The sequence below is a fragment of the Tenrec ecaudatus genome, chromosome 5 (assembly GCF_050624435.1).
Source record: "Tenrec ecaudatus isolate mTenEca1 chromosome 5, mTenEca1.hap1, whole genome shotgun sequence".
Taxonomy (NCBI): domain Eukaryota; kingdom Metazoa; phylum Chordata; class Mammalia; order Afrosoricida; family Tenrecidae; genus Tenrec; species Tenrec ecaudatus.
Window position 1 is genome coordinate 68,751,914 of NC_134534.1, and position 12,474 is coordinate 68,764,387.

The 12,474-nt window shown below is 46.8% G+C and overlaps 1 non-coding gene across 1 annotated transcript; it reads right to left on the minus strand.

Annotated features, from left to right (window-relative positions):
* Positions 1–3,185: 3,185 nt before the first annotated feature.
* On the minus strand, positions 3,186–3,315 carry LOC142449678 (small Cajal body-specific RNA 24). Its single transcript, XR_012784801.1, has one exon.
* Between the last annotated feature and the right edge of the window lie 9,159 nt (positions 3,316–12,474).

Below are 12,474 nucleotides of genomic sequence, written 5' to 3' on the forward strand. Positions count from 1 at the left end.
TTGGGGGGACGTATATCCTGTTTGGGGTTCACTGAACTTCATGATGGTGTCCCACATAATTCTTAGTCTTTCTTCTTTTGTATGTGTTGTTGTTTCTCTGATTGTATTCAGTGGAATGTGCAGTATGCCCAGGTATAATGTACATTTCTGGCCTATTGTTTCCTAGAGGTACTTTCTCTGGGTAGTTTCTTCATACGCATCGTTTCCTATGCAGCAACCTTCTGCATAGGAGGCTGGCATTCTGCCCCACAAATTCTAATCATTTTAGCCCACTAAAGCACCGGTCTCTGTCTCTTCGACACATTGAGACCAATGGGCTTGATTTGGGTTCACTTTTGTGTTCTGCCGCCTCGAAACTGCCTATAGACAGTTCAGCAATCATAATATTCATCTTGTGTATTTCCTTCCTCTTAGTGTCTTGGTCAACTAACAGCTGCTATAGCGGAAATACCGTATGTGGATAGTTTTCCTTTTCCTCTACCACACCTCCCTGACATTGAGTCAATTCTGACACAATAAGACAGGGTGGAACTGCCCTATTGGGTTTCAGAGACTGTAACTCTTTACAGGAATAGAAAGGCTCATCATTCTCCCAAAAGTGACTGATGGTTTCTAACTGATGACCTTGAAATTCATAGCCCAATGTGTAACCCCCCACTTGGCCAACAGGGCTCCTAGAAATATCAATTCAGAAGTCCAGCTCTAGGGGAAGGTCATGGCCTCCTTTTAGTATCCGTGGGCCTGGGGTTCCTTGGAGTTCTCTCTGTGTCCTGGCATCACTCTTTCCCTGGATCTAAGAGGGCTTCAGAAGCGGGGCCTTGGGTCCAAACAACATGCTCCACTCACAACTCTTCTTTCCTGGTGTTAGTTAGGTCCCTGTCCTTTTTGCTTGCTCAAGTTAGAGTGTGACTTGTGTTACACTATTTTGTAAAGTGGTGACTCAAGATGCATCTCACAGTGGTCGTTCCTTATTAACATATAGAGGTTAGAATTTAAAAAACATGGCAAATGGAGGAAAATTACATCACAACTGCTCACAAAATGAAGGACAACCATACTACAGTGGGAATCACGGTCTAGTCAAACTGACAGCTATCGTGAGGGGCACAATTTAATCCATGAGACTTAGGGATCACAGTCCTGTTGCCTGTGGCTCAACACTGAAGACAGTTGATTCATCTTCTGGCTACAGGCAGAGGGCAATTCATGTGGCACTCAAATACTTCATGGGTGGGACAATAATCCCATGTAACAGTGTTTGAAAACTCTCATACATTGCTAGAATCAAGTTTCTAGACTCAAGTTTCTTGCTTAGTCTGCATTCTTGGTACTATGTATTTGCTTAACATTGTATGAGCCGCCACCTTGGAGTAAATCTACTTACATATTTGTTTCCTGATATCACTTCTCCAGAGGGCTTACTCAAACTCACTGCTATCGAGTGAACTCTGACTCACGGCAACCCTACCTGTTTCCAAGACCATACCTCTGCACAGGAATATAAAGCTTCATTTGTCTCTCCCAGCGCAGCTGATGGTTTTGAACTGCTGTCCTTGTGCTTAGCAGCGCAGTGTGTAACCCACTGTGCCACCAGGGCTCCTTAAGAGAGAACTCAGACTAAGAAAATAGGTATAAATCCACTTTTTTTCCTCTTTATGGCTTCTATTGTTATGAACCAGAACAACCATCTCCATCAGTTATTTAAGGCAGAACTAGAAACTTCCAAACCCACACTATAAGAAATAAAAATTGTATGTTCATTTCCCTTAACAAGAGGTGATTTCAGAATCGGTAAGTGTTCTCACTGTTTGTTTACTTACTTTATTTGAGGAAAAGACTTTCCACAGTCCATAGTTCCCATGGAAATTCAACTGTGACCCCTGCTCTGTGTAAGACCTTAACCTGGGACTCCTCCTGAGGCCTCTTGCATCCTGACCTTCAGCAGACAACTGAGTAACACACTACGTCTGAGCTCAATTTCATAGAAAGCCCCACAAATAGAGTTCCATGCTTTCTTGAGAAACTAGATTTTACCCACTGAGGCTCTGCTTTTCTTACTGAACATACTTAAAAATGCTTAGTGAAATTATGTCCTCCATCACCTCTTACCTTTATCTTGTCCTTCCTTAGAATGAACACTATTGGCTAAAAGGGTAAGAGGGGGGAAAAAATAGTCAGTGAATGGGAATCCCAGTAAGTCCTTGACACAAGGACTGTCCAGTTTAAAGTCTGATCAGGCTGGTGACCCTCAGTAGACAATGCCCAAGGTGAGCAACCATCGAAATGCCTTACAAAGTTTGTTTTTCCTCTGGCCTATCTTTGTGTCCACGAGAATTGATTTGGGAGAAAAACAACTTTCAAAAAAAAATTGATCCCTAGGAATTGCCACTATTAGATCTGTGGTTGGAGATAGCTAACCTTTGACTAAGGGCTAAAAATGTATAAGCAACACATTTAGTTGACTAATTATTATCAATTCTCATGAGATCACCTTAGTCTGAGCCTTCCAGCAGGCTGGACACTTGTTTCTAACATATTTTCATTATAATCCGTATCTTTGCACATATATCACAAAATGATCCAGTTTACCAAGTGCTGACTTCAAAGAACGTTCATTATGACTAAAACTGTCTCTCTTTTTTTTTTGAAGGTAGAAGAATTTATTGGATGTAATTTGTTTACATTTAAATTCTACATGTGTATGACATTCTCCTTGATTAAATAGTGTGCATTTATCAAAATGACTTTTTAAAAAATTATTTAAAAACATTTTATTGGGGGCTCATACAACTCTTATCACAATCCATCCATCTATCCATTGTGTCAAGCACATTTGTACATTTGTTGCAAAATGACTTTTAATCTCAGAATAATTTCTCTCTGAACAGCATTGATTATGGGAGAGTCTATTAAAGCTCCTTGATGGAAACAGAAGCTAGCTAGCTGTCCTGATAACATTTTGGAATTCCAATAAAGAAAAAAAATTCAACATTTTAAAACAAAAAATATAAAGCAACATATGTAAACACATTTGCACATATACTTTTCATTTACCCTTTCATGGATAAAAACTTATGTGTGTATTCATACAATTTGTGAACAACAAAACTACACTATCTTTTTTTTCTCTCTTCTTCTTAAGGTGGGGGTTTATAGCCACTCTATTCTGAGCTTAACCTTTCTGTGTGTGTCAGTAGTGGAACGATCCGCCCTTTTGACTTGCAAAGGGTGAACAGAAAGCTACTATATTTCTCTAGGACATTTATAAAGAGTTATCTTCACCTTGAGAAGAAACTGAGTAAAAATAAATGTCCACAAAACTGTCTCTTAAGAGCATATTAAAACAAAAAAGCAAGAAATGGGTAACGGGGAAACAGAGAACTAACCTACCCAAGGGGAGGGTATTGTTTATATCTCCACAGAGAAAGAGGGACTGGACTTCAACCCGGTGCTCCAAGATGTGAATGCAACATGCTGACATGGAGTAGGGAACCAGTGGAGAGGTCTGAGGGGCCAGCCCCAATCCCAGCTATGTGGACACCTGCACCTCCCCTCCAGAAGAATTTACTTCAGAGGACAGCACTGAAGCTGCAGCTCTGGGAGAGGGACCTGTCTGATCAGAGCACATGGGAGCAAATGAAAGGGGAAGGAGAGAGAGTGGAGCACATCCTGGCCCGCCAAGCCTTGAGGACAATATTCCTGCTCAAAGCAGCCAATCCACAGAGAAGACCATATGGCCAGCCCCACTATCAGACACATATCTCACTGATCCATAGCCCTACAGGGGACAACACTGGAGACACACTGTGGAAATTCCACCCAATTTGATCCCACCACACCAAGGGAAAACACTAAGGGTGTGCAACAGAACAGTAAGGGAACAGAGCAATGAAGTCCCCAGGGAATACCAAAAATAGACTTTGGGGCCAGGTCTTGGCACCCCATTAGACTGCATCGGAAAACACTCCTAAAGGCCAACAAACAGTCCTTGAACCAACTACAAGCTTTTCTTTTTTGTTGTTGTTGTGTTGTTCTTTGTTTTGTTTGTGTCATTGGCTTTTTGTTGTTGTTACTCTTTTGTTTTCTTTTGTTACTTGGTTTTGCTCTGTCTTGTTTTTGTGCATGTTATTATCTCCGCAGGTCTGTCTAAATAAGATAGGCTGGATGAACAAACGGGACCGACAGTTCTGGGGGGCGGGGGGACATGGGAGGTGGGGAGGTAAGGGAAAAGGAAGTGGTGTTAACAAACCCAGGGACAAGTGAACAAGTGATCCAAATCGGTGGTGAGGAGGGCGTAGGAGGTCTGGTAGGGCATGATCAAGGGTAATGTAACCAAGAGGAATTACTGAAACACAAATGAAGGTTGAGCATGATAGTGGGACAAGAGGAAAGTCAAAGGAAACAGAGGAAAGAGGTAGGAGGCAAAGGGCATTTAAAGAGGTCTAAATAAAGGCATGTACACATATAAATATATTTATATATGAGGATGGGGAAATAGATTTATGTGCATATATTTATAGGTTTAGTATTAAGGTAGCAGATGGACATTGGGCCTCCACTCAAGTACTCCCTCAATGTAAGAACACCTTGTTCTATTAAACTGGCATTCCATGATGCTCACCTTCCTGACACAATTGTTGAAGACAAAGGGGCTGCATAACAAATGTGGTGAAGAAAGACATCCCCTTACAGAAGGGTTGCAGGGAGGAGACGAACCAGTCAGGGTGCAGTATAGCAACAATGAAACATATAACTTTCCTCTAGTTTCTAAATGCTTCCTCTACCCCCACCCCCACCCACCACTATCATGATCCCAATTCCACCTTACAAATATGGCTAGACCAGAGGATGTACACTGGTACAGATAGGAACTGGAAACACAGGGAATCCAGGACGGATGATCCCTTCAAGATAAGTGGCAATGCTGGGAGGGTGGAGGTTAGGGTGGGATAGAGAAGGGGAACCAATTATAAGGATCTACATATAACCTCCTCCCTGGGGGACAGACAACAGAAAAGTGGGTGAAGGGAGACATCGGACAGTGTTAAGATATGACAAAATAATAATTTATAAATTATCAAGGGTTCATGAGCGAGGGGGAAGTAGGGAGGGAGGGGAAAAAATGAGGAGCTGATGCCAGGGGCTTACATAGAGAACAAATGTTTTGAGAATGATGAGGGTAACAAATTTACAAATGTGCTTTATACAATTGATGTATGTATGGATTGTGATAAGAGTTGCATGAGCCCCCAATAAAATGACTAAAAAATAAATAAATAAAACAAAAGAGCAAATTAATACATCAAATCAAAACAATGAGGGCATCAAAATTTTAATAGTCAATGGCCTTCCTTCTATCATTAATACGAAGAAATGTAGAGTTTAGATCACTACATGGACATTGCTAATCCCAGTCTTCCGTCTACCTGAACTGGTGCAGATAGTCAAGATCCTTAATCTGCATGGACATGCTAGCAGTTCAAAACCGCCCACAGCCCTGAGGGAGAAAGCCTGGGCTTTCTACACCCATAAACCTTTACAGTCTCAAACCCACAGGGGAACGCAATGAGTCAGCACTGACTAGATGGCAGTGAGTTTGGTTTGGTCAGATGCTTAACCCTCAGGGGAGATCACCTGGCACTTTTGCTGGAGAGGGATGCTCAGATGCAAGGATAACCTGGGAAGGAGCCTGAAGAGCTTTCTAAAGTGATCGTATTTTGAAAGGGGTTTCCCAAACACTGGGTTATGCAACTATTAAAACTCATGGTGTTCTTGGCATGTAACTTTTACCTTAAAAAAAAAAAAAGCCAAACAAGAGACAAATCCTGACAGGAGTTAATTTTACGTTTGCTCAAATTATGTACTGATGGCAATAATCTCTTCCCTCCAATGACTTTCTGCCCTCCCTTCCCTCCAGAGGGCTTTCCCTTTGTGCCAGGCATCTATAATCTCTAGAACTGGATCTGACTCCTTCCTGGGGTCAGGGCGTGGGCTCCGGGTGTGCTGTTTATCTGGTGCACCATTTGTGGTCCTGACTTCAGTCTCTGGGTATGAGGCTCAGGCCTTTGTTCTTTGAGCTCAGGCCTTTCCCTTTGTCTGATTTACTGTTGCTGTCATTTTCCATCCCACTGATTCTGACTCACAGGGTGTTCAAGGCTGTGACCTTTCAGAAGCAGTGCTGGTGAGATCGCGTTATGCACTGGGTTGCTGACAGCAAGTATAGCAGTTCAAAACCAAGTCTCCACAGAAAAAAGCCAAGACTCCCAACCCCTGTAGAGAGGGGGAGATTCGGAACCCAGGTCTGCTCTCTCCTGCAGCGTTGCTGTAATTCAGAATCGACTGGATGGCAATGTGTGTTTTTGAACTTTCAGAAGAAAATCACCAGGTTCTTCTGTAGAGGCACCTTTGAATGGGTCACAATCACCTCCCAACCACTATCGTTTCCTTTAAGAAGTGCTCTGGCGTCCTGCTATTTGCATCACTAAAAGGTAGTTACTAAAACATGAAAGGCAGGATAAAGAATTGGGGGGAGGGGCATGGCAGGAGGACTAAGCTACTACCACCAGTGAGTAAATATTGTGTCTGTACCTACTAACGGGGATGGAAAACCCAGTCTTTCTCCAGTGGGGCTACCAGTGATTTCAAACCGCTGACCTTGGGGTTTACAGCCCAACTCACAACCACGACACCACCAGGGCTCCACTTGGAAGTAAAGAGCGATGCTGCCCAAATACCTAAAGATGGTGCAAGGAGGAGAGGTGATCCAGCGTGGGCTCTTTGCCAATACCCACCAAATTTTCGGGGCGGCGGCAGCAGGGTGGGTGCTTGATGGGTGGTGGTCTGGTGGTGTTGACTGGCTTCTCCTTTTCCTCCTCCTCGGGAAAGACAATTGCAACCCAAGCCCGTCAGCCCCTTAGCCATGCCTGGAGGCAAGCATTGCTCTTCTCAGTTTGCAAAGAGGAAGCTGCAGCCAGAAGTAGAGAGAAACCCGGCCAAGGTGACCTGGCATAACAAGGGCTTCCCCCACCTTAGGTGCGTCCTTCTCTGAATGTGAATGGGACCTAAACGTTCCTCTCTCTCTCTCTCTCTCTCTCAATTGCCAGCAAGGGGCATAAAAATGTGGTCTTTAACCACACATTTGTGGTCAGCTGATTTTATGACAAGTGTGCTAAATCCATCCCAAGGGAGAAGCCAGAGTCTCTTTAAAAAAACGATGCTGGGGAAAATGGATTTCTGCATGCAGAAAGATGGGTCAGGGTCCATGCCGCAGAGCATACACCCAGCTGGTCCAAATGGATCACTAGCCAGAGTGTGGAAATCAAGATCTGAGTTAATGCCCTCAGAAGGATGTGCCTGTGTAGTAGCTTTTAATGGTGAATTAGCAGCTGTTATCCCAAAAGCACAGGCGCCAAAGACGAAACAGAAATGGGATCTCATAAGAATGAAAACCTTTTGTTGAAGAGAAGACTTTATCCAGAAAGTGAGGAGACACTCTATGGATTAGGAAAATATCTTTGCCATATAGACAAGGGTCTAACATCTAAAAAGATACATAGGAAACTTCTACTCTGAGTGCTTAACAACAGGGAAACAACAAACTCAAAATGGTAGGCAAAATACCTGAACAGATTTATCACCAAAGATGATACTCAGATGGCCAACAAGTCCATGAAAAAATGCTGCCTGGTGTCAGCCACTGAAGCTGCAAAGCAACACTATGCTGAGCTACCAGTCTTGTCCTCCTGCAGACAGAGCATAACTTCCCTGGGTGGGGTGCAACTCTTTACAGGAGCAGAACCCCGAATCTTTCTCCCACACAGTGGTTGACAGTGAGTCTGAACTGCCCACCTGGTAACTAATAACCCCATGCATAACCTACTCTGCTAACAGGGCACCTTTCATTCCCAGGAGGATGACTAAAATAAAAATGCTTTTAAAGCAGGAAAAAAAAGAACAAATATTGACAAGGGTTGTGGAGAAATTGGAACCTATACTCACGCAAAATGGTCCAGCCTTTGTGTAAAATGTAGTGGGTGTTCAAAAAGTTAAACGTAGTAGAACTACCATAGGAGTAGTAGGTGCCAGTTCCAATCTAGAGCAACCCTCCCTGTGTACAACAGAAGATACCAGGTCCCACCACGCTCACCCTATGCCTGAGCCCATTGCTGTAGCCACTGTGTCCATCCATTGCCTCCAGAGTTTTCTCTCTCTCTCTCTCTCTCTTTTTTTTTTTTTTTGCTGCCTCTCCACTTTACCAAACATGATGTCCTTCTCCAGGGACTGGTCTCTCTTGACAATGTACCCAAAGTAGGTAAGATGAAGTCTTGCCATCCATGCCTATCAGGAGCACTCTGGCTGTAATCTTTCTAAGACAGATGTATTTGTCTTTTTAGCAGTCTGTGGTGCTTTCAATATTCGTCTCCAGCATCATTCAAATGCATGAAGCCTAAATCCAAATATGACCATGGGAAAGATAGCAGACCTTAAATGGTGAACACCTAGCTTGTAGAAAGCTATGGAGGACAGGGGGAGCCCAGAATCCATCTGCAGAGTATCTAGTCAGATTAAGCCTCTGGCATATCCCCTCTGGCCACTGTGAGGGACTAGAAGAGTTTTGCTTTCAGACAGATTATTGTAAACTTGTTTATGGTGGTTTGAACTGCAGTGTAATATGATACCTGGTCAATTGACTTCTCTTTTGGTCCATCCTGAATTTACTCTAGGTTTAAATATTTTTCTCTTGTTTCATGACAGATATTTTCTCTCTAGCTTATTTTAATATTACTGGTGGTTTTCTTTCTTCTTATTATTAATTTTTTTCCTGGGTTTGAAAATTTGTTTCTGTCATTTTCCCCAGTTTATAAAACTATATATAAAATAACTGATGCAATGTATGTATTGTATGCAATGTATGGGGGATAAAGGGAGCAAATAAAGACTGTGAGAAGGTGCATTAGAATTGATGGTCACGTAAATATGTGCATAAGCAAATGTGAAGAAAGCTGATGGTGCCCAGCTCTCAAAAGATATAGGTCTGGGGTCTTAAAGGCTTGAAGATAAACAAGTGGCCATCTAGTTCAGAAGCAACAAAGCCCACGAGCTGTTGAAGGGGTCAGGTATCAAGCATCAAGGACAAAAAATCGTATCATTGTAAGTGTGGGTGAATGCAGAGTGGAGGCTAAAAGCCCATGAGTAAGTCAACCGGACACCTCCTTAATGAAGGGTTGTGGGGAGGAAATGAGCCAGTCAGGGTGCAGGGTAGCAACGATGAAACATATAACTTTCCTCTAGTCCTTAAATGCTTCCCCCCACCCACCCACCCACTATCATGATCCCAATTCTACCCTACAAATCTGGCTAGACCAGAGGATGTACGTTGGTACAGATAGCAACTGGAAACACAAGGAATCCAGGACAGATCACTCCTTCAGGACCAGTGGTGAGAGTGGGGATGCCTGGAAGGTGGAGGGAATGTGGGGTAGAAATGGGGAACTGATTACAAGAATCTACATATAGCCTCCTCCCTGGGGGATGGACAGCAGACAAGAGGCTGGGGGAGACATCAGACAGTGTAACATATGACAAAATAATAACAATTTATGAATTATGAAGGATTCATGAGATCAGGGGGAGTGGGGGTGGAGGGGGAGAATGAGCCGCCAAAATTAAGGGCTCAAGTAGAAAGCAAATGTTTTGAGAATGATGATGGCAGCAAATGTACATATGTGATTGACACAATAGATGTATGTATGGATTGTGATAAGAATTGTATGAGCCCCCAATAAAATGATTTTAAAAATTGATAGCAGGATTAATGCACAGCTCCTTTAAAAAAGCAGCTTAAAAAAACAGCAACAAATGTAACAATTCTTCTTTGATCTTCCTTATTCAATGTTCAACTTTCACATTCATATAAGACGATTCAAAATATCATGGTGTGGGTCAGGTGCACCTTCGTCCTCAAAGTAACATCTTGATTTTCAATACTCGAAAAAAAAGTCTTGTGCAGCAGATTTACCTAATGCAACTCTCTTGATAGCTAGACAGCTGCTTCCATGGGCACTGTGGATCCTAAACCGACAAAACCCTCATTTGTTGTATTGTGGTGGCGTGTGTGTGTGTGTGTGTGTGTGTGTGTGTGTGTGTGTGGTTGTGATGCTGGAAGCTATGTCTTTGATGCTTTGGATACCAGCAGGGTCACCCACAATGCACAGGTTTCATTGGCGCTTCCAGACTAAAAACAGACCAATTCGGAGCAAGGAGCTGATAAAAATCTTAGACATAACTTCGAAACACTGTCGGCACGCACCATCTGACCCAACAATCCCACTCCTAGATATACCCAGGAGACCTGACAGTATGCTGGTACAGATTAGAGCTCGGAGCACACAGACTGCAGGTCAGATAACCTTCAGGAAAGTGAGGGACGGAGGGGAGGAAGGGGGACGGATCGAAACTATAGACACATAACCCGCACCCCCCCCGGGGGGGGGTAATGAACAACAGAAACGTGAATGATGGGAGACGGCGGTCAGTGTAAGATATGAAAACAACAATAATTTATCATTTATCAAGGGGTCACGAGAGTGGAAACGTGGGAGAGGGAGGGGAAAAAGAGGAGCTGATACTAAGGGTTCAAATGGGAAGTAAATGTTTAGAAAATGATAGCAACATGTATCACTATGCTTGATACAATCCATGTACGAAATGTTATAAGCGCTGTAAGAGCCCCCAATAAAACGATTTAAGGAAAATCAGTAAGATAAATGAATAGAAATTTTAAATCGTAAAAAAGAAAGAATTGAAGATAATGGAAAATTTCCACGAACCCTTTGAAGCTCCCTCCTGCATATGAGTCTATATGAAAACTTGGCGCCCGGAACAGGTGCGGCTTCGCACGCGGAGCCCGGCTGGTCGGCGGTCCTGAGACTTTCCCGCAGGAAGGGCCCTGCGGCCTCTGCCGCGGACGTCGGGCGGGTTGCCACCGTGGCGGCGTCGAGGGGCGCGGACTCCACCGTTTCCAGGGCTCTCCGCCTGGGACGGACGCGTCGCCGCTTCCCAACCCTCAGAGCGGAGCCCTGCGGGACGAGTGTCAAGAACAAACGTCTAAGGACTCGGGTGGGTTTGCCGGAGCCGTCGGCCCGGGAAAATTCAAAGCGGAGAGGCCCGGGCTCGAACCCGCGAGGCCCTTTAGGGTCGGCGTATGCACGGAAGGACCCTCGGTAACGCCTGCCCAGATTCTTCTCCCTGCGCAACGCCGCTGGCCACGCGAGAGGCGCGGGAAAGTTCTGCCCCGGGAGCGGCCGGCTCGCTCCGCTCGGGTCCTGCAGAGCGTCTGGAGAACGGGCGACGCCCTGGGGGGCTGGGGGCTGGGGGGCTGCGGGAGCGCCTGCCAATGACGGCTGGGGGCGGGGAGGAGACGGCCCCCGCACCTGCGCGAGTCGCGTCCCCTCCCCACCCAGCCCGCCCCCGGCCCGGTGGCCCCGCCCACCCTCTTAACCCCCCTCTCGGCCCCTGGGGCCCGGCCGCAGACTACCTGCGCCGACCTCACGCCGCCTCGCGGGCTGTTTTGGGGCGCCTGCCCGCGGCCGCACGCGGGGTCCCGCGACGCTCCCGGAGGTGGGTGCAGGGCTAGGCGCCGGGCGGGGTCCCGGGGCCGTCGGCGGCTTGGAAGCGCGTGTGGCTCCCTCTGACGCAGTTCGTTTGGGGTGGTCGTTCCTCCCTCTCCCGGGCTTTTCCTCTTCCCCCTGCTTTTCAACCCAGAGTCGCAGGTCCCTGCCGTCAGGGGCGCCCAGGAGCGGGCCGCCTGCGGGTGCTCGGGAGGAGAGAAGCCGATGCCTTCGCCGAGGCTGACCTCTCTGCTGACCCCATGTTCTTTCATGTCTGAGTCACGACCCTGTGGGTTTCCTTATCGGACCCATCGATCCAGCCCTCCGCGAGGGAGGGCCTTCATCCCTCTGCCCGGTGAACCTGTGCAGTGTGTCCATCAAAAAGCCACCCTTGCCGGCGCGGGGCCTGGCGCGCAGGCGGCCGGCGAGGCTCCCAGCGGTGCCACCTGAGCTGGACGCGGGACCCCAACCCAGCTCTGCCCCAGGTGGAAGCTTTTCCCAGAGACGCCAGGTTGGTAGCGCCCCTGGGCCCGCGCGGGGACGGCGCGCCGGCTGCGGCGCTCGGGAGATGCACTGGACCCGGTGCGCCCCCTCGCACCCCGGCCCGCCGGCCGCGCGTGCGCACGGTCAGACCGCTGCCTCGCCTGGGGATGCCGGCGGCCGGGACCCCCGAGTTCTCGCAAGAGCGCGCGACCGTCTGCGGCACCTTCCCAGCCGGGCGCCCTCACCCTTCCCCGCTCCCTGCTGGGCGCCGGGAGCCACGGCCCGCCCCTAAGTCTGCGGATGGCTGGGTCCCCAACTCCCCGTGTCAGTTTCGGGGTCGGGAAGGGCGGCGGGCGCCCACCGACCTTATTCGAGGGAAGTG